At 42.3% G+C, this 26,861-nt stretch overlaps 1 long non-coding RNA gene across 1 annotated transcript; it reads right to left on the minus strand.

Moving 5' to 3' along the window:
- Positions 1–2,592: 2,592 nt before the first annotated feature.
- On the minus strand, positions 2,593–26,745 carry LOC108961912 (uncharacterized). The gene is made up of 4 exons (XR_007776815.1): positions 26,604–26,745; positions 5,770–5,850; positions 5,282–5,685; positions 2,593–3,340 (listed from the first exon to the last, which is right to left on the minus strand). It is a non-coding gene; the product is annotated as an uncharacterized LOC108961912 (long non-coding RNA).
- Positions 26,746–26,861: the final 116 nt, after the last annotated feature.

The following is a 26,861-nucleotide window of genomic DNA, read 5'->3' on the forward strand; positions in this document are numbered from 1 at the left end:
TTCCACTGTGCCCTCAAGTGGTAAATTAAGCATGTACATGCATATCCCATTGCCAGAGGCCTTTCCTCTGCACCCCACCCACCCATCCTGCCTTCTCTCTCTCTCCATGACACTTGCAGCCTTTAGGACACATGCTGTGTCCATTGCAGCCCATTTGCTTGGAGCTAGTTAGACCTTAAGCATGTCAAATTTATTTTTTCTGCTGGTAAAAGATAAAGGATATTTAGAAGGATATAATAAATTATATTCTATAAATTTATATAAATATATTCATATTATATAAAATTATATATAATTATTTTCTAAAGAGAACAAAGTGTGTTAACTGAGGGACATTTGCTCTCCACACCTCTGGGTCTGGCTCAGTTAAGTCCCAGGCTCAGCACTTCATGTTGCTGATTCACAGGAATTCAGAAAGAATACATCCATTAGGCCAGAGGCTTGAGGCTGCACCTACCCAGTGCTGTGTTCTGATCATCAGGACAGAAGAGTAATAATGTTAGACCCTCGGGGAGGTTAGACCCTATTTGGGTTGTTTTGACTTTTATTCCTTCTGTTTTTAATTAAAGAATTGCACTTTAATGTAAAGTTGGGAGTTTGTGCAAAGTGGCAAAGCCCAGAAATCCTTACATTAAGAATTAAGTTCTTTGAACTGCCTTTGTATACAAGTAAGATCATTGAAATGCTTGAAAAGTTAGACCCTCACCACCTTGCAAACACTGTATTTTCAGCCTGTAGCATGTTAGACTGCCTACCTCAGAAATAAATCCAGCTCTTTGGGGAAAAGAATCTGGATTTTAATATAATGAAAGTATCCTGCATAAAGTATTTAGCATTCTGCAGATGATATTCTCACTCTGTGAGAATATCAGCTGTGAGTTTGTGAGTTGTACATGAAGCTCTGTCATTCTCATAGCAGGACCGTGCTAAGGGCTGCCCTGGCCACCGCTGCATTGCTTAGAGCCCATCAGGGGCCGGGATGACAAGCGGCATTTCACTTCAGATTTCCCATGACAGATGTGTTTCAGCGGCCTGGCTCGGTTCTCCTGCAAACCCTGGAGAAGAGGGACACCTGGTGGTTGCGGCTCTTTTGGATTTGCCGAGGATAACCCTCGGGTGTGCTGCTGAAAGCAGGGACGCACCCCCAAAGGATGAGGCCAGCTGGTGCTAATGAAAACTCACACTGGATAGGGAGTCAACAACAGCGGGGCAGGCCAGAAGCCCAATTTTTAAAGGTATCTCAATTTTATTCGCATTATGGCAGGGCCTAGCCTCTTCCAGGACCTTGTCTGCTTGTGTAGATATGCAGGGCAGAAGAAAGTTTCTCATCTCAGACTTTCCAGTGAAGTGGGAAATTCACAAAGGATGAAGGGGAGGCCCTTTTCTCAAAGCTCAGGCTGTGTGAGCAGCTCCCTCCCCACACACACAATTTGTGGTAAGCCCAGGAAATGAGCCATTTCTCTTCAGTCACCCTCTACCCCCTTAACCACAAAGGCTCTCCTCCTGCTCCTCCTCCTCCTCCTCTCAGCTTCACCCTTTCAAGCCCGATCCCTTCCGAGGATCATGCTGCAGAGGAAAAGGAGCAAAATGCTTTTCAGAGAATGGGAGGGGTCTCAGGCCCCACAAAAGAGAGGCCTTTAGAGAATAGAAGCACAATGAGCCCAGGAAAATTATGGTCTCTGGAATGGTGGTTATTTGCTCCACAGAGAAGAATTTGCTCTCTGTGTGATGCAGATGTGCTTAGGACAGTCCTGCTTCACCTGATTGCAAACCACCTTGGTTTGGGTTATGGAGTGCCTGGGGGCTTTGCATCTGACCCTCACCTGCACTAACCATTATTCAGTGTCACTGCCAAATCTTTCTTCTTTCAAGCTATAGAGAACATTTTATTTTCCGTATCAGAGTTAAAAAACCCACAAAGGGATCAGTCTTTGCAGCCCATGCAAAGTGACAGAATTCCAACTCCATCAAGAGGCAAGAAAGACCAGGGGCCCCAGGGCTTGGCAGGGAGCTCATGCTCTGCCCCTCTGGCCCTTGGCACACACAGAAAAAAACAAACCAAAAAAAACACAAAAAAAAAAACCAAAAAAAAAACCCACAACAAAAAAAACAAAAAAAAAAAAAAAAAAAAAAAAATAGAGGAGGAGTTTCTGCTGCAACCTTCAGGAGGCCTGTCAGAAGTGGAAAGGTGGAAAGGGAGAGGGAAGGGCAAAGGAATTGTTTTGAGAAACAGGAAAAGCCTCAAAGCCTCAAGGCAGCTGTGCAGCTGTTACATGTTCTTTGATGTTATCTCTGTTCTTCTATTTAAGCTTATTTGGGCTTTTGGTTCATGGAGAGAACTGATATGTTCTTGCTTTCATTCACATTTGTTCAGCATTTTAAACCCTCTCCACAACTAAAAAAGAAAAAAATCTATTGAAATGCAAATGCTGAACTTTACCCAGCTTTTCACCATTTCCATGAAAAGAGGTTTCCCAGAGGTTTTCCAGATTTACCACGAGGGGGAGGCAGCTGAAAAATTATGAGTCATCTGTTCTTAGAACTCATTTTTTAATGGAAAAAAACACTTTGACATCCACCAAAAGAGTGCAAGCAAATCTGTTTTCAGCCTTAAGGAAAATATTAACTTTTAAATATCTATTATCAATTCATATTCTTCTAAGTAAAGTGTTTATTTTTTTTTAAATCTAATTAACTGCAGTTAGGATAAAAATCAGCATTTCCCAGAGGAACGATATGTGCTAATGGAAATGATGCTTTTGCTTTTATATAGAAAGTGAAATAATAGAAATTACTTCTCCAGAACTGAAATGAACAACAAACACATGCTGCATTATTCACATGAAGTAGATAAAAAAATCTTTCTAAATTTCACATCTGACACTTCACATTGACTTCATACTTGTACTGAAAAAGCAGCTGTTTTCTCTTTCTAACAAAATATTCTACACACTCCAAATCCTTTCCTTAAACTAATTAATTTCCTGTGGTTTTTAAGCAGGATTTTTAAGGACATATCTATCAAAACCTAAGAACATGAAAGGTCTTAAAATGATAACTAAGGTCATCAAAAGCCTTCTGCTGCCCACAGCATGACCAGACAAGGCAGAGAAGAAAGCCAGATGAGGCAGAGAAAGGTCAGGTCTCCAGCAGATCAGTGGCAGATCAAAAATACAAGGGACTAGTAATGTGTCTCTTGGATGACTTTTCTTGTTGAAGTGATGAAAATAAAAGGAGGCTTCTCTCTCAGTTTCTCTGATGACTGTACTTCAACAGCCGTGAAGAATTTGAAGTCCAAGGTCAACGTGAGCGAGGAGCTATGAAAAGCAGCTGGGGAACCCTTTGGGAACATTAATTATGAGCCTGTGAGAAATGGGTCTTTTCCCCTGTGTGAGTCATGAATCTATCAAAGATTGGTATTCAATAGCAAGCCTTCAGAATAGGCCACCTTTGAAAGCTATAATGAATAACCTCGAAAGAAGCCCTTATAAAATCTTAAACATGCACAAGATACTAGCCAAGGGCTTAATAAAATACACAAGCCCCGCATGCAAAAAAACAGGCAAAACAAACAGAAAGCTATGGCAACTCCAAACATAACAAGATGGACCTCATAAGGAGGAATTAACAGCAAATCTCTCAATAACTTGCCTTTTGTGGCCAGAGGTCTGCTATCTCCCCAGGGTACAGAGCACAGAGAAACCAAATTAAACTGTGGTTATCTGATGTCTCTAGTGAGATTCACTTCGTCGCACGTCAGAGCTCAGTGGGTAGCTGAAGTCCAGGACTGGGAGTCAGAAAGTCTGTGTTTGGTTCCCAGCTCTGCCACAGGCTTGCTGTGTAGCACTGCTCTACTTACTCAGCCTTTGTTTGCCTCAGTTTCCATGGCAGAAAGAGCCAGGGATTGCAACAGTGCTGCTGCACAGGGCAATGCTGCAAAGCCCAGAGCGGGGCTGCTTGCATACCACCACGTCAAGGGGGGTAACCACTGTCAAAATGCTAATTTCTACATGTTCAGCATCACATATTTTTGAGTTGCTAGGATTCCTGGCAAGGAAGGATGACTTTCAGACTAGCCTCACTCTATGGACAGTGGATTAAGTGATTGCTGGAAGATGTGGCACTTCTTAATTGCGGGAGGTCAGTGTGCCCAGATGTGGAGCAGTGTGCTGAGGGGAGACCACACAGCAGTACCATGTCCAGGAGCCCAAGGCCACATTGCACAGCACAGCACTAACAGGGCTGCAGAGGGGCTGTGCTCCCTCAGAACCCTGCTGAGCTGCTGGAGTCTATTTTTCCAGATATTAGTGACCATGAGTTGCTCAAGATGTAGGAGGAGTCTGCTGAGCCACAGGGAACTGGGACCGTATCATATGGCAGTCAGGACAGAGAGCCACTCTGCAACCTTTGTAAAATGCCAGCACTGAAAAGGTGTCCTCATCCCCAAGGACACCATGCACAGCAGAGCCAGCCCCAGACAATGCACATTTTTGGCCTCCTGTGATCCCTGCAGTTTACACATGGTGTCTTATGGCCTGGGGCAAACTCAGTTTCATAGAAAATGAACCTAGGAAGAAATTCTGAGACCCTGGTGCAGATCTCTAGTGCCACTTGTGAGGTCTCATCCCATCAAGCACTGTCATCTCCCATGTTACCATGAAACAAGCATTCTGCATCCACCCTGGGTTCTGATGGAGGTGCACCTAACCACAGAGAGAGGAATTTGCAGGAAGCTTGTGGGAAAAGAGGGCTGCAGCCAAAGGCAATGGGAATGCATTTGGCATGTGGGACCATGGGATAACAGTGAGCTAGATCCTGGCACAACACTGGGATTTAGCCCAATGCATATTCACTACTGTGGAAGAAAGTCAACAGAGCCTCTCCAATGCCAGGATATCAAGCAACCAGCCAGCAAAAATGACTGCCACAAAAGGAAATATCTGAATTAAAAACTAAATCCATTTAAAAGAGAAAAATTAACATTATTGCAAATTCAATCCTTCCCAGCCTAGAAATGTCACCAATAAACTGTCTGTGTGAGGTGTCACCACACTGCCTGGTGAGGTATGATTCCAACATGTTCCTTTATCAGACTCACTCTTTATATGCTTAGGAGTTGAATCATTATCATCATAAAAATATTTGTGTTTGGCCTTAAAGATCATCTGGCTCTAACAACCTTCCATTAGAAGGTGTCTTGATGTCATGAATTATGAATTATATTATTAATCTCATTGTTCCAACCCCCAAAGAAGAAAGCAACCAGGACATCACATCTTACCTGGGATCTGTGGTCAAAGCAAGTGCTGTGTAAGCCAAGAGCCCAGCTCTGAAGGAGCTGGGTGCACTGGTGTAGCAGCTGGAGGAGGCTCCATGATGACAAACCAAAATGACAGGGGCCAAGGCAGCAGGAGCTGATTTCCCCTTGCAGACAGACAGGGAACTAAAATGTATGAGCCAAACAATCTATGCTTACTCTGAAATTAGATGAAACCAGCCAGGCAGGAGTGGAATGGCTGCAGTGGAGATGTGCTTCTTGACTTCAGACAACATATGGAAAGGTCAGTGGATGCTACAGCGGCCTTGGAGCATCACAGGAACACCAACCTCTAGGCATTTCTCTCTTCCAGATCCACAGTTTGCACCTCCAACATCTTGACTTCCTACTAACCCTTGGAGAGAGGGCTAAAAGAAGCCGGTGAGTAACTGACTTGTTTACAAAGTTCTTTTCATTATCCTCAACACAACATCCTTGAACACAGACCTTACCTGGTTCAAAGCACTTATAGTTTCTACAGCTTTGAGACTTGTGTTCTCTTGTGGGAGATAAATTAAGGCTTGAATTTGTCCCTTTGGGAAAAAATGAATGAAGGAACTTCAGTCAGTTTACTTGCATTTAAATAGCCAAAATTACTTTCAATCATTAATAATCATTAAAATAGGCAGTGGTTATGTGGGCTGTAATCCACCAACTTGTGTCACAGGAACTGTTTTTTTTTTACTTGCAACATCAGCCATGCATTAGTTTCTATGATCTCTCAGACCCTCTTTTTATCCTCTTGTTTTGGACATGAGCTGTCATAGAAGCTGCCTGGGACCTTTGCTTTCACAAAGTCATTTTTAGCTGTTTCTATATTTCAGATTAAAATGTCATTTGCATTTCACTTCTACGAATAAAACAAGTATTGGATTACAATAAGACAAGACAATACAACAAGACAAGAGAAATACAATAATACGTGATAAGTAGACTGGGAAGCCAGAAGTGGCAGAAATTTATTAATAAAGCTATCTGTGTCATGACACCTCAGAAAAGATCCCAAAGATCACAGAAATCTTCATAAATTGTTCTGTATGCATAATGGAGCTCTGCACAGGGGACAATTCTCATAAATGAATTTGGCAGCTGAGACAGTGAGGACCAGTCCTCCAGCCTCCAGGGTTTTCTCTGTTGTGTGTCATTTGCAGGTCTCTCTTCCACTGTTTGAAGGTTTTGAAGTTGTTTCAAATCTGCATCCAGAAAATCATTACAAGAGAATTGAATCAAGATGTGCTTTAATAGACTTTATTTTTCCAGGCAGTCCTTCTATCCACCTCCCAAGTCCCAGAATTGTACTGAATATACAAATAAGAAACAGGGTTGTGAAATCTCCTCCACTGTGATGCAGCCCAGGCCAAGGCTCAAAAGATTGTGTTGTTCACCCTGACCTGCATCAGAAGGAAATGTAAAACCTGATTCCTGATGCCCTCACTGTGCTGTGGCAGTGAGCCAGTCTGAGCACAATCCTGTCACTGCATCTTGTAATCTCTCTGCAGAGTGGTACTGCTTTTGATCTGCTTCCTGTAGGTCTTGAGAGCTCTGAATAAAAGCCAATTTTACAAAAAAAAAAAAAAATCATGTGAAAATCTCAGTATTTTAATTGTGGTAAATATAAAGGCAACAGCATGAAAAAAAAGTCTGTGTTCTCTTAAATTATACCTGTAATACATAGCCAAAAAATTACACAGCATCTCACAGGCTGCAATGACATTACCACCAGAAGAAAATTGCCCCTAACAAGACCATGTTGCAGACACTTCTGAAGTTTGAACAATTTTGTCTCTGAGTTCTTCTGTTTCAGTTCTGAATTTTACTGTTTCAGATAGAGAGTCAAGAAGTATCAGATGGCACACACAAAGCAGGTGCTTACCTAAAACAGAAATTGTAAGACTTAGAGCAAATGGTTCCTGACTAAGAGAAAGGTTAAAATCTCAGCATAATCTTTTTCCAGTTGTTTATAAAATACTTATATCTCCACTTGGAAAGCAGCCTAATTACATGTGCTTAGCATGATGGTGCTTGTACTTATAGCTCTGGTGCAATATAGACCATGATGAAATATAATAATAATAGATCCAGTGTGGAATTAGCCTCCACACAAACACCTAGCTCTCTTGTATTTGGAACAGCACTCATGCCTAGCAAACAGCAGCTGAGACTGTCCAGTGTCTGGGAATTTGAAAGTTGCAGAGTCATTCAGATCCAGCAAGAAAACCACTGTGTTTGGGCCAACCAAAAGAGCATTCTGTTTTGGGGCAAATTAAAACAAGATCTTGGTTTGCATGGGGAGTCCATACAAAGTGTTTTCATCCAAAAGTGTTTTCATCCAAAAGTGTTCGCTTTACTGTCCCTAAATTCTAGGACATGCCACTGTTTTTCTTGCTGGAAGGTGCAGATGCACAGTGAGCCTGGTCCTGGCTTACACAGCACAGGGAGAGCCTCAGACATACCAGTCCTGGTCAGCCTGCAGGGAGAGCAAAGCAGTACCAAGGGACACTTGGGCTGCCTGGGCACTGGAGGCTGAAACTATATGGTATATGATGCAAAGCTTAGTCTTGGGGATTAAGAGTGTATGACAGAACATGATATTGTGATTTGAGAACAATAGAAGAGGAGAATGACTGTCATATATTGCAGCTGCTACAGTGAGTCAGCTAGGCATACAGAAGGATAAACATTTATGTGGGTACAAAATAAAACTGATATTCCAGGTTTTAATCAGTACAGGTAAAGGATTTTTGTTTGGAGGAACAGGATTTTATATGCATTTTTTCTTACATATCCATTTTCATTAAAGATGATTTTACAGCTAGAGGAGCTAAGAAGGAAACAGGCAACAGGAATGCCTGTCTAACCAGACAATATGAGAAGCATCTGTCTTAGCCTGGAGCAAACACTCATGGAGAAAAAGCTATTATTGCTCTCTATAAACACAAAGAGGTAGAAAAGCTCATTCAAGAGTGTGTGGGCACAGACTGGCAATGAAGTTTACAAAAAGTTTACAGAAGAGTTTCTAATGGAGAAAGCAGTATATTCCAGTAGGAAGGGGGAAAGCGCCAAACCAATCTTCTTTCTAGGACAGTGCTTGTTAAAGACCTCTGAACTTTCTTTCTGTTTTACTGCAGTGGCAAAGTTGCACAGCATTTAAATTGAATTTAAAGTTGGGTTACTTTACAGACCTAGGCATTGGAGACTCCTGGCTGTGCACAGTCTTATCAAAGGAAACAGCTGGAGACTTTGCTGATACCTAAAATTAACTGGGATGCCAAAATCGGGATTTGCACCTCCTAAACTATTTCAGAGGAGCTACTTTTGGTGTGGGACCACCAGAGAGCAGATTCTGGCACCTCTACACACACAGTGACAATTCTGCTTTCCCTCAGGTGACAAGGGAAGGGATGCTGCTCTCTCATGTGTTTTATCTTAGCAACGAAACCATTTGTCTGGGGAGCACAGTATCAGCACCTGGTGGGAACGCACCCTGTTCCATGTTCAGTGGGGAATAAGTAAAGCAAGAGGAGGTCAGAAGTCTCTGGACAGACAGAACCATCCCTGCTGTTCCTGCTCCTGTTCCTGCTCTGTCATGTTACCATGTATTGGATAAAATATGAAGACAGCTCTGAAAGTAGAGAGGAGAGTCCAGGCTGCTTCCTTGCCAGCTAGATGCCCTCTGCCCTGAACTGAAAGGTCATGTTTGTCTTCTTCCTCTCCTGCAAGGAATGTTGCAGTGTTCTTGTAGTTTTCCCAAGAACAATGTAGTTTGCACAGTCCAGAGCAGTCTAGAGCTGGTCCCTAAAAAGCTGCAGTTTGAGGGGAGCTATGGTTTTGAATGACAGATGCTGCAAGGTATGGGAGGAGAGCCAGCCCTGTACCCTGCATCTGCCCAACTCCCACTTAACTGAACAAAATGTGAAAAACATCCCTCTTCCTTTCCTCCCAAAATACTACAGGGTTTGGACAAAAACTTATGATATGTGAATACAGTAGTGCATATGAAAAGATGAGCTAAATAAATCATAAACTGAGAAGACAAGACCATGAAGAAACATTTGTAATACTTCATAATACTCTTATTTTTAAAACTGAAAAGCAGAGCAGGCAACACAGCTCCCAACACATGAAAGGAAGGGACACGCTGTAACATTTAACTTCAAACAACATAACACAAATGGACTGTTGATCTTCATAATTTTTAAAGCCAGTGTTTTCAAACTTTTAGAGTAATGGGACCACCATTAATGCTAAGACCCTCTTGTGGACCACCATGTACCCTGCATCATCAAACTTTTAATTGAAAACACAGCTGAAAGCTGTTCAGCTTGGTTCTGCAGCCCATCTGTGGACCACTTACCATAAGATTGGGGACCACCAGTGGTCTGCAAACCACAATTTTGTAATTATCAGTCCAACTGACTCAAGACTAGGCATGTGCCAGAAAAAGCAATGGAGGGGTACTAATGTCATGACAAAGATATTATGCGTAAGTAACCAGATGGATACAGAGCTCTTTATACCACCCGCAGCTTTCCATGTGGGAATACTATTCCAGTTCCTGATTGTCTTCTTGCTAATGTCTCCCATACAGAGTATTTTTTGCAGCATATCCTGGGATTTGTTTATATGTATGAGCTTTGTGCCACAGCCAGTAGCTACAATTAAGGCATAATTATAAGTGGTAGGGAAGGGAGGAGAACTTGGCTACCAGTAAATTTCACAATCAATGGTTCTCCTGCTACTCATAAAAAGTTTAATTGCTCCCCTTCTTGTTGCTTCGTTATTTAACTAGTTATGGGCCAGGCTGTTTTTTAAAAGTCCCTGAGAATTGTGAGTCTGTATTTAAGGTCCTGGTTCTCCTCCTCACTTACAGGAGGTGGAGCAGTGCAAACCAGAGATCTCTAGCCACAAATGACTACTCCGAGTCTTGCCCAAATAGTTTTCTTATGTGTTTTGGGCATCCTTGAATTCTTGGTTTATGTTTTCAGGTTCATCCAAACTCTAATTACACACTGAATAGCAGATACTTGTTTAACCTGCTGTAATACATGTACACACACATACTGACATACACAGAGGGTTTATCTGCAGGACACAATGAGGTGCTGTGCAGAAATGCCTTAACTATCTATAGATGACCTTGCTGAGGGCTACACAGCACAGCACTGCACAGAGCCATGCTCAGAAGCCCAGTGCACCTTAAAAGCCAACATTTGTGTTCAGGGTGTAGGTGGATATCACAAGGTAGGGAAGCTCAAGTTGTCTCTAAAAAAGTTTACTCAGTTAGTGCAAATAGTGTAGCCATGACCCCATGAAGCAGTGTAGGCATATTGTAAGGGACATATTCTTTCCTACTAACACACTTGAGGTTTCCATGGTGCCCTTGCAAAGGAAAACTCTCATTCTGTCCTTACTCTCTAGTGGACAGGTAAATAAATGCCAGGAAAGTCCCCGAGGCGGCAACAGGCTTAGATCATGCAAAGACCAAAGAGGCAAGAAAGCAGGATTCTAGCTGCCAGAAGGAGTAAGTGGGCCCCTTTGGGACTTCTTGACCATTCCTAAGGTGAACCTTTGCAAATGCATTTAAAAGTTCAGAAGAAATTGCATGTGAAATTAATCTTTGGCACTTTCCAATTTGGACTAGGTAAGGCCCTTTGGACAGTATTTGCAGCTGTTTGGGAAGCAAACAGCATGTTATTGTTTGGACACAGAAAGCTTGAGTCAGTTGCTCTAAATTGCACAGAAAATCAGTGGCAGGGCCAAGAACCAAGGCAAGGAGTGATGATTACACGTTCTGTTCTCTTGACCCTACGCCTCCATCCCAGTGCTGCAAAAGGCAGCTCACTTAGGCAAACACAGAGAGGGAGGGAGCAAGGAAGAGTAAGATTAAAAACTCTGGAAAAGATTGCAAAGAGGAAGATGTTGCATACCACCCCTAAAATACTGACACATGGAAACAGCAGCAGTACTCCCAGGCCAAGCCTGTGGAGACAAATGTATCTCTTGTGCAACATTAGTGAAGGGAAAAGACTAAGTTATTTCAAGAATGGATTTGAGCCAATAAACCAATGTAAATTTGCTGTGTTGTAGCAGAAATTTTTCTTATTCTTATCTTTGACGGTTAATGGGGGAAAAAAATAGAGCTGAGCAAAGTTGTACTCTGGTAAGAAAAATATATCAGGAGCATGTGGCTTCATGAAATAGAAGAGCCATGGATGTGGTTTATTCAAGGAAGATCATGTAGGTACACTTGGTTTACACAAACACTGAGCTGATGCTAATGCTTGCCCATGGCACTCCCCACCATGTACTGTTCCAACACTGCTCAGCTCTGTGAGAAATCAATGTCAAATTGGATTAAACAGTCCTAAGTCCCTCCAGTGGGAAAGGAAAAAAACTCTGTTCTTTTGCTTCCAGCGTATGTCTGAGCCGAGTGATGCCCAGAGGCATTCACAGCCCCTCCCATGCTCGGGGCCAGCCTGCAGCAAGCCGCTGGGGCAGACACTGAGCTCCCTTACACTCCTGTTCCTCAGTGCACACACCCTGGGCACAGCAGTGTGTTCCTCAGGGCACACCCTGGGCACAGCAGTGTGTTCCTCAGTGCACACCATGGGCACAGCAGTGTATTCCTCAGTGCACAGCAGCTCCCAAGCTCCACAGGGATGCTGAAGGCAAGGCAGCTCAGCTTCCAGGAGGCAATGGCTCCATGTCCTTCTGCAGCCTTGCGGCTCTATGAGAGAGGAGAGGCAGCTCTTATGTTCTTGGCAGGGCTGTGTGTGTGCACAAGCATTTAGACATTTTTCAAAAATCTTTTTCACAGATTTTGGTTTTGGGATCTGGGAGCTTATGTGTCTGAAATAACGCAAAGTCTGTTTCACTCATGATACCTCATGTCCTGCTTGGAGGAAGTACAGAAAGAAGACCAGAGCTTGTCTCATTTAATTTCATCTTGGAAGCTCCTTGAGAAATTCAGAAATCCTGTGAAAACCCAAAAATAGAGAAAGAAAAGAAAAAACCTGGAAAAGAAGAAATCCAGCTTTGTTTGGGTTGCCCCTAAACACATTTGTCAACTGCACAGCACCATTTACTGATGATATTTCCTCAGGTATCTTATGACTCACTGAGCTACATTAAATCAGTCTCTAGGACCCTAAGTGGCTCATATTTAGTTCCCCTCTATCTTCTTGCATTCTTCTCCTTAGTTATTCTTCCCACCTTCCTTCCTGATCTCTGACTATGCCCATCGTGACCCCTCAGATAAGCAGACTTACAAACCTATTTTTGTGCTGTTTCAGGGCATGTTTTGGGTTTCTTTCTTCCAACAGCTGTTCTTTCTGTCCCAGCAGCTGATTTAGTGTACGGTGGGATCTCCCAACACTTTCTGCCCACAAACAGTTCCTCTGAGGCCTGCCACAAATTTTCGGAGTAGAAGCAATGGAATGAACTCCCAAGCTCCATTTAGTTTTCTCCATCAGAGACCTTAAAAGGAATTCTTATTTTAAAGTCCCTCTGAGGGACTTACTGTCCACATCAATGTAGGCAGGATCTTCAGGTACATCTCCTGTCCCTAACTCTAGGATGCTGATGTATTGCCATGCTTCCACTGAGCTCCTCCTGTGTCTTAAATTGCATAAATAACCTTGAACCCCAAGAGGTGCTGCAGCTGAAGGACCACCTCAGGGAGCCAACATCTCTTGGACTGAGCCCACCAAACAAAGCTGTGGGCAGCAGCCCCAGGGCACTGGATCCACCCCCATTCCTCGTGCTTGTCCTCCCCTCAAGTGTGAGGCAGTCCAAGGCAGCAGGGAAGACCTTGACCATTCCATGACTTTCCCAGAAATAGCAATGGTGGCCTGCCTCTCCATGCCAGGCAGAAAAGTTCAGCAGCCCTGATACTGCCAAGGTGGCTTGGTCAGCAGTCAGGGACTCAAAATCCACAATTCAACCCCTGCAGCTGCTGTGGTTAAACCATCTTCTTAATTACACAGGAAAATGTGCTTGAATCGTGGGTTTCATTAGCTCAGTTCACCCTGCCTGAAACCAGAGTAAATGGGCAAAGGAAAATCAAAGTTCAGAGCCAATTTTGCCCATCTGCATCAGCCCTATCAGGATGTGGGGACATTTGTAGACTGGGAACCAAGGGTTTTTCCTGAAACAGACAGAGTCATAACCAAGACAATTTTTTTTTCACAGTTTGTTGTGGTTCATTTTAGTTGTTCAGTTGTTTTTTAACACCACTTTCTAACAAGCTGCTGCCATTTATACCTGTGTTTAGCAAGCACTGAAGGTTTCTCTATCATATGCACAAATGATTTTTGTTAAATTTTTCATAGGTAGCTACGTACAGAAATTTGGAACCAAGAACAAACTCTGAAAGAGATCAGCTTGCAACGCTAACAACAATTGTCCTTGCTGTGCAATGACGTTTAAACCATACAAAATAATCTTTGGAAATGTAGAATTCATTGTTTCAACAGCTGTGCTTTTGAAGATATTGTAGACTTCTTACTGCAAGAAGAATGAAAATTACTTTCATCATACTGTTTGGAAAAAATAGACAAACCTCAGGGATTACTAATAATGTGTAAATAAACCAAAGTGACCATTCTGGGGAAGGAGTAAACAGCAGCAGTGCTTGAGATCCAAAATTGTGACCTAGGCAACAATACTGATCAGTGCCTTCCTGCAAGAGGGAAAATTAGAGAGTGTAGAACTAGAGGCACCATACAGTTTAAAATTAGTAGAGCTTTAAGCTAAACAGAAGGAAACAACCTCATAAGGTTGTAAAGGGGCTTTTTGCCTACCCTGTGCCATGCCTCCTTTCATTGTGCAAGGCTGTTATGAACTTTCATTAGTAACTCTTTTGGAATAAAATTTTTCTCCCATGAAACATGCAGATTTTTATGGACCACATTAAGATTATTAAATTAAAATCCTGGATGCCTGGACAGTGAAATATGACTGAGGAAAGAGGTCTGAAAGCACACAAGAAACAATCAAGTCCCTCGGCAAAAAGAATAATCAAATAGATGCTTTGTAGCTGGATAAATGTTATGTTGTGCTAGCTTTCAGGAATATCAGGGATATAAGCTCACAACAGACACAGGAGGGCAAATTTAAATTCTCTTCTAACTTAGAGGGAAATACATGGAACTCTAGATTGGGGTTTCTTCTTTAAAAACATGTCAATTTATTTTACTGAAACATACTCTACATCTGGAACCCAAGACACGTAGCCACAACTACTAAGCTGTGGAATGCTTCCTGCTTCCTCTCACTGCAGGAATCCTGCAGAGGGTACAGCATCACCAGGAGTACAGGAGACGTTCCAGACTGGTCTGCTCATACCGTGAGAGGTGTTGTATGTGCCTGGAGGGAGGCACAGAGGGGTAACAGACCTCCTCAAATGGGAGAGTGAACTGAACATGGATCTTCTCGACATCCACAGCTATCTGCACCCCCCGTTCACAGGGACAGGCTCCCATACTGACCCCTCTCCTGCCTCCTGTTGGGTCTGTCCTTCCAGACCCCACATCCTGTGGTTCTTCTTTGTGATAGATGGATGATCAAGAGGGGGTAGGAAGAAAATCAAAATCAAACCAGGTTAATGCATAAAAGCACAATGATAATAATCATCTTGGGGAGTCTCATGGCAGGCCCTGCTCTCATGACCAAAAGGCTGAGAAAAGCTGAAGCTCTCTTATGAAAAATTTTGAAATTGTGACTTGTTGCTTTTTTCCTGCTTTTTTTTTGTCCACAATTAGGCAAGGAGAAACATTGACTTTGTGATGCTTGTATCCCCAGTCATCTGCTCTGTTTATGCTGGATGTGAAGTTCTACACCTTTAACACTGGTTCCAAGAACAAGGGGGAAGAAGAAGCTCAGAGTTTGTTTTCAGAATCTGCACTTGCTGCTCTGCATCCTCCTCCCAGACTGTGTTGTCTGCAGCACTGATAGACAGCAGGAGAGAGCTGTCCTTTCCTTTTTAATTTTTTTTTTTTTTAAGCTTGCTGAGGCAGAGAAGTTCCCCAGACTGTAGCTTTTCTTTTTCTTGGAGCTGATTGGCCCTGCTCTGGACTGAAAACCCAAAAACCACCAGGAGCTCACACCTGTGGCCCACCGGGGCCCAGGCCAAGCATTTCCATCACAGGAGGAATTGGTAAGAGACTGAGTGAGCCAAGCTACACCCCATGAAAAGGACTTTCTGAGTTTGCCATCTCTTCAAAACAGCAAGAGGTTTTATTGTTTAATATTGTTACTATATGTATTTAGTATATATAGTAACACTTACTGAGTGTAAAGTAAAACTTTCTGAGTTTTCCATCTCTTCAAAACAGCAAGAGGTTTTATTGTTTAATATTGTTCTCTTTTTAATGCTTATGAATACTTTGCTTGTGAAATAAACAGTTTGTTTCCACTTTTCTGCAAGGAAATATTTTCCTGAACCAGGAGGGGGAGAAGCTTCTTGAATCTGCTTTCTAGAGGGACCCCTTTGGAAGTTTGTTCCCAAATTTGCCTTAAACCAGGACAAATAATAATTTGGCTTTCAACAGAGATCTTCCACGCCTAGTACTCTTTACTAGTAAAGGAAAAAAGGCAGGCCTCTAGATTATGATAGGGAGCATCAAGAAACACCTTCAGCTTGAGAAGTGAGAAAGGGAATCCCCACAGACAAGAAGGAAAATACAGCATGGAGGACTAGAGAGCACACAGTTACTACAGGAACAGACATGTAACAACACCTGCAGAAACTCATACATAAGAAACACAGACCCAGCTGGAGGCAGTACCAGCACTGGGGCTGTCTTGACGGCTACAAAGGAAGGCGTTGGAGAAGCTGGTTTGCTTTAATTGCATGCAGACAGAATGAAATCCACACCAGCAATTCTGTGTACTTAGTGCTTTCAAGAAGTCAAATTACACAAAGCTGAAAACAATTATGAGCCAAATTATTGCAGGGAAAGAATTTAAACAGGAAAAATGTGAGTGATAATTGGGAACTATTTAAACACAATTTACTAAGTGCCCCAAAAGGAACATTCTCACATTGCACAAAAGAGGTCAAATGGAGTTAAAAACAAAAGCAAAGCAAAACAAAACAAAAGCACAAGCTGGCTTTGAGAGGAAATTAAATCAGCTTTTGTGAAAAACTCCACAAACAATCCCCCTTCACAATTCACCCAGCAACAAAATATTGAACAAACAAACCCCACATATATCATCATTAATAAGGAAGGAACTGCTGATAACAACTGTGTATCAGATACCAGCAAAGGCAGATGAAAGGAAACAATGGAATACAAAAGGGAGGGGGGAGATGGCCATTGAAATGAAATCAGGGAGGATAATTTTTTTCTAAGCATATCAGAAGAAAAAGGCCTCCTAAGGGTTGTAATTATTCACTGTCAGATGGTAAAAATGGACGAATCATAGAACCGCAGTTCTAGGAAGTTTTGGTTTTGATAAAGGCCATAATATTTTCACTGTGTTCTTAGATTTCCATAAGGAGATTTTGATATAGAACTGGAGAATGGGGGGAAAGTAATGCAACAATAGAAATTCAATTTGTTGTATGTAAAACATGTTTGGAAATGCTGACCCAAAGGATCACTGCAGTGCCTCTGAGGCAGGCAGCAGGGTCCAGGGGACAGTGCAGGTCAGGGAAGGCCTTAAACTGGACCTGTCCTGGCTGCATGCACAGCCCTGTCCAAACCACAGACCCCAAGGCAGGCACAGAGTGCTCCAGGGCCTCAGAGCATGTGTGTGAGGAGGAAAAGGCCACATTGCCAGCTGTGCAAAGTGGTGGAAATGCTCTGTAGGAGACCCCTCTCCCATGTCACAGATTTGCCAGCCTCTCTGCACCGTGCACACAGCAGCACAGACTTAGTTATAAAGCACCTCTGGGCACCCCAGGAGCCCAAAAATCAGCACAAGTATCACCTAACCAAGGCCATGTGTGTTGAACAATGAGCCCAGGCTCCTGGACTGCCAGCCAGTGCCTGGGTAGCAGGTGATCAAGCAGACATGGACAGCATACATGGGGCCAGCACAAAGTGGCTTTCACCCTTCATGTCTGTCTCCCCAGCATGGCAGGACCTGGGACTTTACACAGACACCCTTGGGTGTAGGCTTTCTACCTACAAAAAGTTCATTTTGCCTCTAATGCTGCAGCCTGATACCCCACCCTTGAAAGACTATTGCCAACAGTGCTGGTGCCCTACAAGAGGCACATTTAAAATGACTGCAAAGCCCAGACCCTTATGGTAACTTGATCAATGGCATTTATGATGATTTCCAAGAAGTCAGGTCATGAGAGCAGTGGGTTTCAATTGCTGTGACAGATGCCATGAGCTTGGCTCACACCTGGTCCAATGTGAATATGTTACATCCATTTGAAAGGATTTGGCTGAACAACTGAAAGAAATGCTACCAGTTAGCCTGGTCCTGGCAAACATCTCTGCTGTGCTGTGGATCAGGCAGAGTCATTTGTGGGGAAGGCAGATGGCAGGTGACATTTTCTCTGAAAATCCTGAGAAGGGGAAAAAACTGTAGGCAGGTATGTGGTGAGCAAAGGGAACAAACTCCTCTGGCAAAGCAGGAGCCTTAAAGCAGAGCAGAAGGTGGAACATGCAGCCAGGTGCTTGCCCAGGTGCCAAGAGGGGACTGGCAAGGCTGGATGCACCTGGAGAAGCTGGTACAACATGGCAGGAGAAGCCTAAGCTTGAAGGAAAGGACCTATCCATAAGGGCACAATGAGCAGGAGTGAGATTTGTTTACAGACTTTTTAAATTTAATCCAAAATTTCCTTGAAACTTTCTTGTCATGATTTATCTTCCAGTAAAGCCTGGCCATGGAGTTCACAAGCTCCTCTGGCATCTGGATGCACTTATTTTCAGAAAAAAGCACAGATCTTCCAAGAGCACTGCATATCATCCACTTTTCTGACAGCCAGCATCACCTCAGGACAAGGCTCAGAACCAGACCAAGGCCTTTTCACCCATTGCTGCAATTCCGCCCTCTCCAGACAAGTTTTTTTTTAATTGAATATTACTCATAGATTAAAAAAAAAAAAAAAGAAATTCCATCTGTGAGAAGCCTTAAAATAATATTTTCCTGGCACATCCTCCTCAGGATCAAAAAACCCCCAAAAATTAACAATCAAAGGACATGAAGATAGATGATGTCTAGAAAAAGAAGAAATGCAACCATAGAAGCATTTCTGCAAAACAGAGTTTTGCTGCCTGTTTCTGCCACACTAAAGGACAGCCCAGAAGGGAAATAGTGAAAATGACACTGACCTTAAAGGTCTTTTCCAACCCAAATAATTCTATGACTGTATGACCCCACAAGGCAAAGCTGAGGCTGTGGTTGAGGCTGTATCTGGCTGAGGCCCTTGGCCAGTAGTGACCTGGAACTGTGGATTTTGTACAGGCTGGGTGCAAGGTCCTTTTTTCCTTTTGTGTACAAGATGGGTTTTCCAAATTTTGGTAGAGCATCTGTGGAGACAATTGGCAATCATGTACCCAAGCTTGGCTTGATCCAACTCCTCCCCACCTTTCTGCCCCACTGGCCCAGGAGCTGCTCCTGCTGCTGCCCCCCCAGCAGCTCCCAGGGCACCCTTGGAAGGCAGGAGGGCAAACTTCTCAGAGGGGTGTGCAAGCCCTGCAAACAAGAGGGCCTGGGTACATGGCCCTATTTTTATAAATTTCTGCACAGAAATGGAGGCTGGAGAGCAAGCTCACTGGGCTTTGGATTGCAGCCACTGTGCTGCTCGAGGAGTGATGCTTCTGGTGGGCTCCACAGCAGGGCTTCCCTGGCCTCTTGGGATTTTCTTCCCTTCTTAGGACTGGTCTCTTCTGTGACCTCTCTCATCTCAGCCTTGTGGTCTGCCAAGCTGGCTGCAACAACATTTCCCAGAGAAAAACAAAGATATGAGGGAGGAAAATAGTTGGGCACCTCTTTGGAAACTGTTCAGACATGTGTCCAGGTTTAAATTCTATCTAGGCCTACAGTTATTTCTCACTCCAAGAATTATTTCAGAGAACATTACTAATGAAAACTTATTACTTTAAAATATACCTTGCATTGCTTAATAAAATTTTAGCTGTAAAACTTTTTCTACTAAAAATTTTAGAAAAAAAAAAAAAGAAGGATTTTAATGTCCTCAGTTAATTTTCTAAGGTGAGAAACAAAAGGGACTTGATTTGATCCTCTGCACTAAGAAAAAAACCCCATGAGCTGCAGCTTGATTTTTCATATTGTGAGATCATCTCGTTTTTCCAACACATTATGTTTACTGGTACATTTGAATACAACAGGTCAAAAATAGGCTGAGCTGTATATGTACAACAGATTCACAGGTATATGAAAAGATGTCAGCTTGATATTTATATCTTTGGCCTAGATGCTACCTAACATTTTATAACTTTAATACCTCTTACACCTGTATTTTAACTTTCACCTCATTGAAAAGAGAGATTTTAATTCAACATTTAAAGATTGTTTAAGAACTGTTTTAAGTGTTAAGTGCTTAAAAATCTTCCAAGGTTCAACATATAAAGTTTCATTTATACTAAGAAAACAGTTGAGATGAGGGTAAAATACAGGGTAAAACCATATTTTGTAAAGCACTTGCCAGTTAAGTGTCTGGGTTTAGAAAGGACAAAGAGGTTCTTTAACAAACTTTGAAACTTGTGAGTTAAACCAGCACCAGCAAAAACACTGCAGGACAATCAATGTCCCATATGAAGATAAGAATAAAGATGCCAAAATCTATTTTGCCCTTTCCCCCTCTCCCTCCATTCTGCAAAATGTTACTTTGCAGAAACATTTTTTTCAACCTCTGGGACCTCAGACCAAAGCACTTTATCTAACCAAAATAAAAGTCAGTTTTTATATTGTTTAATAATTTGTAATACCGAAGATCCCATCAAGAGATGAAGATTGCTTGTTTTGTTTGCTTCTGACTGAAAGCTCACCACCTGGTAGATCCTGAACTACGAAGTTCACTGACCATTAGTCACTACTACTGTGCAGGCACCCCTAGAGATCCATCTTTGTTTTCTCATTTCTTTTTATATGCTGTTTTGTATAATCAGTGAATATAAGAATTTATTGCAGGTGAGCATACTTGAAGAACAAAACAAGCAAGAAACCCCCTAAACTCAGGCATTTTGAAATAAGTAATGGAGCAAAGAATTACTATTCCAGCAAGCAGCAGTTATACAGAAATGCAATGAGCAAGTACCTTTATACATATAATTCATAGATGGCAGACATAATACTTAAGTATGGAGATCAGGGTTATTTTCAACTATACATTGCCATTCCTGGAAAATCAATCTCCATTATTTTTAGCACAGGTTAGGAACTGGAGTAATGATTATGTGATTTGCCAAGGACATGGTTAGACAGACTTGGAAAATGGGAAACAGTGATTTCTTTCCAAAGGGAACACGTGGTTTATAGTCACAGCTGGTATCGCTATGCAGAAGGGTTCAGTCTTACAATCCATGGTGGGAGAGATCAAACAGATTTTAATACAAAGCCTCCTATTACCTGAGTTACAGGAATTATCTTGGACTTCAGTCGGGTCTGGGACCTACTCTGAAGCTGTGCTAGGACACAGCAGGCAACCCAAAAGACATGAAAGGATTCACAGTTTGTAAATACTTTTTCCTACACCCCAGTGTACTTCTCCCCCAAAGGAAAACCCAATGTTGAAAAATACTTTGCAGCGTTAAACGCTGATCAAGTGCCCTCAAAAATCAAAGGGATTTAAGTATAGGCATGTGAGCTAAACACATATTTAAGTATCCTATTGGATTACACACAAATTTGATATGACTGATTGAACCTACATTCCAATTACTGGAATATGTTTAAAGCCAAGGCTGTTGGTACAACATATCCATTGTGCAATACCCCAGTATTTTGCCAAGGAGTAGTTCTGTGAAGGGTTATGTGTCTATAAAAAAGATTTAGGAAAGAGCAGAGATGATGAGAAGGGTCTTCTGCTTTTCTAGTGTCCAACTTTATCTAGAAAAACACTTTCTAATTTCACTAAAATGAGAGCTACTTAAGGTCATGTTTCCTCCTTTATTTTCAGCTGAGAAGTTTGTCCAGCAGCTTCCATACTACAGACTCGTTCTCTGCTGCCCCTCAGCTCTGTCTTTCAGGGGCTCTGGGGGCAGCTCAGGTGCCAGCAGATGGCAGATGTGCCGTGCTCATCCCCGACCTGGGATGTGCCGGGCGCTGCGCTGGTTCGGAGTCCCTGGGTGTGCCACAGCCAGTCTGTCTCACTGCATCTGCCTTCTCAAATGCCAGGCTAATTCCAGGAGACTTTCCTGGAAATTAGATGTACCAGATGAATAACATTACTGGTTCTTCCTCTTGACTCAACCAGCCTTGGAGGCTCTAGAGTTTGAATAACTGGCCAGGCCAGAAAGAACAAACTGTTATTTAATATGGTTCCATCTGTTTTGCTGTCGCAGTCAGAGATCATCCATCCTTGCAAAAAAATTGTAGTGTGTGACATTAAATACTCATCTTTCCTAGAAAGGTCTGGAGCACTGAAATTCCTTTTGCTTTGAAAGGAACTTCTTGGGACTGTTTTATACTTATAAATGTACTAATTTGTACAGCTTGGGTAACCAGGACAATGCCAAGTTTAAACCACAAGTAGGACCCAGTGTAAAACTAATCTTTTCCCCTCAATAAATTTGTTCATAAATGGCTTGACAATGTTCTACCTAGATAGGAAGGACAAAAAATAAGTCGCAGTGGAAAGTCATGATCTAGAGATGATTCAGCATAAAACCAGGATGAAAGGCAGGAAGAGATTAAGCACCTTTCAGAGGGAAATACCACATTTTACATTGCAAATAGAGGGCATCAAAGAAACACAGATGAATCAGATAATAGCAGGAGCTTTTTCATTCAAATGTTAAAACCATTTTGAAGAAGATATCCTGCATTCACTGACACTTGCAGTGAAGTGCTGCAAAAATGGCTTCTTCTGTTTTTTCTGCCTTGAAAATATACCCACTGAAAAAGCAAAAAAAATGAAGAGAAAAAATGGCATTGACTAAAATGGGCTTGTGAGGACTCAGTGAGAGGCTCTTCAGTTGGAAGCGAGGTGTGAAGCAGCAAAGAAAATGTTTGATGCAGAAACAAAAGTTCCAAGAAGGAGACCTTTGGGAAAGGGGAGCAAACTGCCAGTGAAGTGGTTAAACCAGCTCTTGGCTCACTTAAAGTGAAGTGAGAACAGAGGACATTTGCAAAGGCAAGAATAAGATCAACTAACAAGGATTTTCCATGAATAGTGTCTGGTGTGATGGAAGATGCAGAAACTGCATTTCTATCAGGCCCACCTCTCCTCAAGGCTGGTTGTTTTCTTTCACAGATTTGGCATACACAGGACTTACAAGAGTGTAGAGATGTCAATACATACACCCACCATTTGCATCTTCTGCTTTCACCTGACCAGCAGGTCTATTGATGCATCTGTGCAAGTCCCCTCCAAAAGAGAACACTGGGCAGGACACCACTTCTATTTATTGCACCAGATGGGCCCAGATTTTTACCCAATGATAATATGAGTTGAAATAAGCCCATGGAGACAAAGGTTGTTGAAAGCAGGAGATCACACAAATTATGCAATCACATCATTGGGTCAGAAATATGTGTCACTCCTGAGAAGAGTGTATTTTTCACACACAGAGCATTGCCAGCAGTTGCATTAAACAAATACCTGGATTTAAGGAGCTGCTGAGATGCTTTGCTGAGCAGAGCTGCGCAGTGTCAGGACATTACTTTCAGGCCTATGAGCAAGGAAGGAATCTTATTGGAGTCCAAAGAAACAGTCAGCACCATTAGAAATCAAGTCATGTGGCTAATTGAGCAATTAGGTATTTAGGCCACTGCCTGAAAATTATTATTTCAACACGTGCAAAGTCCTCATGCTTTGGACTGAAGCTCTCTTAAGCAAGAGAGAGTTGGAATCACAGAACCATAGAATCCTTTAACAGACTCTGCTGCCTCAGGGCACCACAGGGCAAGCCTGCACCACTGTGGGTAACTGAATTCCTTTGAAGCACTAGTAAAGGTGATCTAAACCAACCAGGCTTCTTTGTGACTTAAACAGATAAAGGCTGTGAAGGATCACCTCAACTAATTCCATCTGTCTCAAATGAAAATATCTTTAGTCCCCACTAGATCATCTCAGTCACTCTATCACTAATTGCCACTCTTTTTTGTTTTCTAACTAGGCACATTCTGTGTTACTTCCTAACCAATTTCCAAGTAAAATGGGCCACAGGAGTAGAACTCTAGCTTTTTAACCCTTTAGTGAAATAAACTGTTCCTCCTCCTCCTGGAATGGATTAGAGGGAAGCAATTCTGCAGGCACTGAGGAAACCATAACCCCTGCCAGGAGAGGAGACAATATCTTCAGCCAGCTCAGTGCAGCTGAGAGTGTGTGTCCAAAGCCCAGGAATATCACATGATCTGCCTCTGCCACACCAAGAAATTTAACCCGGGGCTGGAGATGGTGCCTTGTTAAACCACTCTAGGAAGTCCCACAAGACTGTATCCTTGGGCAAAAACTAACACTAAATTATGTGGGGATGGACTCAGTAGCTGCTGAATAACTACTGTCTTTGTGCACACTTTATTTGTTAGTGTACATTTAATTATGAGAGTGGAAAATACAGTCCTCTCTATGGCAACCATATTATGAAACTAGAATTAAGCAAGGGTACCCAGGACAGAAATGTAGGCATGTGCTCACATAAATCTAACCCTGTAAGATAAATACAAATATTAATTGAGCCTCTTTTTCAGGAATCAGTTGCTACAACTTCTTTTCTTATTCAGAAGAAATGTGCTTGCAGGTTAAAGAAAAAAACCAAAATAACCCAAAAATCAAAAAAAACCCCAACCAACTAAAAAAATATTTTGGAAAGGAGTGGGTGGATTATTTAAATACCAGGGAGGAAGGTGAGCTTGTTAGGATAAGAATGATGTTGACACAAAAGGGATAAGAAGGATAAGAAGATTTAATCTGACCATGAACACATTAAGACTTGCCATTTTTTATCATTACAGTTCTGGATTTAGCTTTCACTTAGAGCAGAGAGGCCAACAGCTTAACCCCAACAGCTTGTTGCAGTTCTTACTGGAGGTTTCCTAGACCTGCTGTGATCTCAAAAACTCACTACTGAAAGTATTTGTACACTCTTTTGAGTGAAATTCACAAATGCAACCTCTAAGACTATAGAGTTTGGGACACTTATTTTTCTGTCAGGTAATGCTTATGATAAAAACAAAGCTCAAAAAGTCCCAACCCTTGGGAAAATTACACAGTGCATACTTGATGCTGAAATTCTGGGTGGGATTTTCCATGAACCTCTGTATCTTCAAAGGTTGTAACAGTAGTGCAGCCTAGAAACTTCAAATCCTTTTCAAGCCCCTGTGGTATGTGCTGTGTTATCTTACAAATGACAAGCCTTGAAGTATTTCCCCTCATGAATATCCAACTGCCTTTACAAATCCCTGGCCAGAGAGGGAAGAGCTGAGGCTCTCAGCCCTTCTCTGTCAGTCACTCTAGGTAGCAAGCCCAGCATCTCCAGTGGACCATGCTGGGATCTTCAATGCAGCCCAGGAGCAGCCAGGTGAATAAGAGTGAGATAGCTCAGCTGGGGGTGCTCCCCTTTAGTTACACAGCAGGAAGGAAACACTCAGCGTTTGCCCCACTACAGACAAAAGCAAAGGGGCCATTTCTCCTCCTTCCCTTCCTCATTTTTACCTCACCCTTTCCTACTCTCTCATAAACCTGCTCAAGATTGCTGACACCTTTGCTTCTCATGCACAATGAAATGCTGTTGAAAAAGAAGCAATTTCCCATGTGGAAACAGAATTTTCCTGAGGGGGCTCTACAAAGGCCACAAAATGAAGGAAATATAAAACCTTTTCTACAGCTTCATACAACATTAAAAATGAGCACACCAAAAAGCCCTCAGAATCACATACTTCTGCACCAAGGAAGACAGTAAATTTGTGTTGATGAGATTACTTAATGCACAGCTGGAGGGTTCTGAGACAGACTGATGATGAGAGCCTGACTAGATCAGAGCAGACATGGAGAAGCCCACAAAGGACAGCAAACAGGGAGAAGGAATATGGAGGGAAGAAAGATGAAGTGATAGGCAGATTGTCAGGCAATACCCCAACCTTGGAGAAGAGATGTGGACAGCATCAGATAATGGCCAAGGGGAGTGAGATGAAATGAGATTGACCCATGCAAAAGCTCAGGAAACTATCTAAAATTTTTTCTTCCTTAACTGATTGAATGAAGCTTTCTTCATGAATATTCCAAAGATAAATTTTAAAATGTAATTGACTGCATCAGATTTTGGGTTACACCTGGAAGAATAGCTCATGATTTTGACCACAGGAGGGCTCCAAGGTTTCATGAATGCATATGGAAACCTTTTGAGAAAGGCTAGAATTAGATGATGAGGCACAGAAAGTGAAAGCCATGGAGGTGCACTCTTAGTTCAGTGTGGAGGTCTACAAGCCCAGCTGAGCATGCTGCATATAATGGCATTATAAAAAAAAAGAAGAGAAACAAAAATAAAAAAAAAGAAGAGAAACAAAAATAACAAATTTTCTGCAAACTTCTTTTTTCTCTACTGCCTTAAGGGGATCATGACAAAAATGTCAGTTGTTAGATCCTCAAACATCAGTGTCTATCCTGCTTCCCACTGTCTGTTTCTCTAGACTCTGCAGAGGTGTACAGCAAGTGTACTACAATCCTGAGCCCAGCAAGGGGCCTGTGGCCATGGGGAAGCAAGGACAATTGTTCATGTGGCACTGGTTACTGTCAGTCACCCAGAAGACCATGTCCATGCACCCAAAACACATCCCAAAAGCCAACTAGAAACATGGAAAAGACTACAAGTACAAATGACATCTTGCATCCAGCAGAGAGCAGGTGAAACTACAGCCATCAGCAATGTCCTAGAGATGATGTTGGGTGAAAATGGGTCAGTGAGCAGAGGTGATCTGTCACAGTCAATGCTGAGATAGAACATGAACTCTGGCTCATCTGGATTGGATCTGAACTTTCTAGCCCCAGAAATGAAATACTGACAGTAGGAATAGCTAATTTTCTCTGTTAGCAATGGTCTTGCCAGTCATGGCCTGTGAGGAGAAGTTCTGGTTGATTCATCAGAGCTTTGGCATTCTACCCTCAGGGACATTAAATGCCTTAGACAAAGACACCTACCTGGGTAAAGGCCACCAGACTAAATACTCTGAAGAGGGCTTTTATCTGCAAAACTGTCCCTGGGTTTTAACTGCGCTGGAAAAGAAAATGAGGATATATCAGGATCTTCCACATCCTCTTCAGATTAAATGTGTAAAACTTGACAGAGCTAAAAGCTGGTAGGCTAACACTAAAGCTATTTGCAGATGATTAACAGATCAAAGCTGAAATAAAACGGGGAGGTCAGCAGAAAAAAAAATTGCTGTGTAAGGAGATAAG

This window comes from Serinus canaria, chromosome 2, assembly GCF_022539315.1.
Source record: "Serinus canaria isolate serCan28SL12 chromosome 2, serCan2020, whole genome shotgun sequence".
In the NCBI taxonomy this organism is placed as follows: Eukaryota; Metazoa; Chordata; class Aves; order Passeriformes; family Fringillidae; genus Serinus; species Serinus canaria.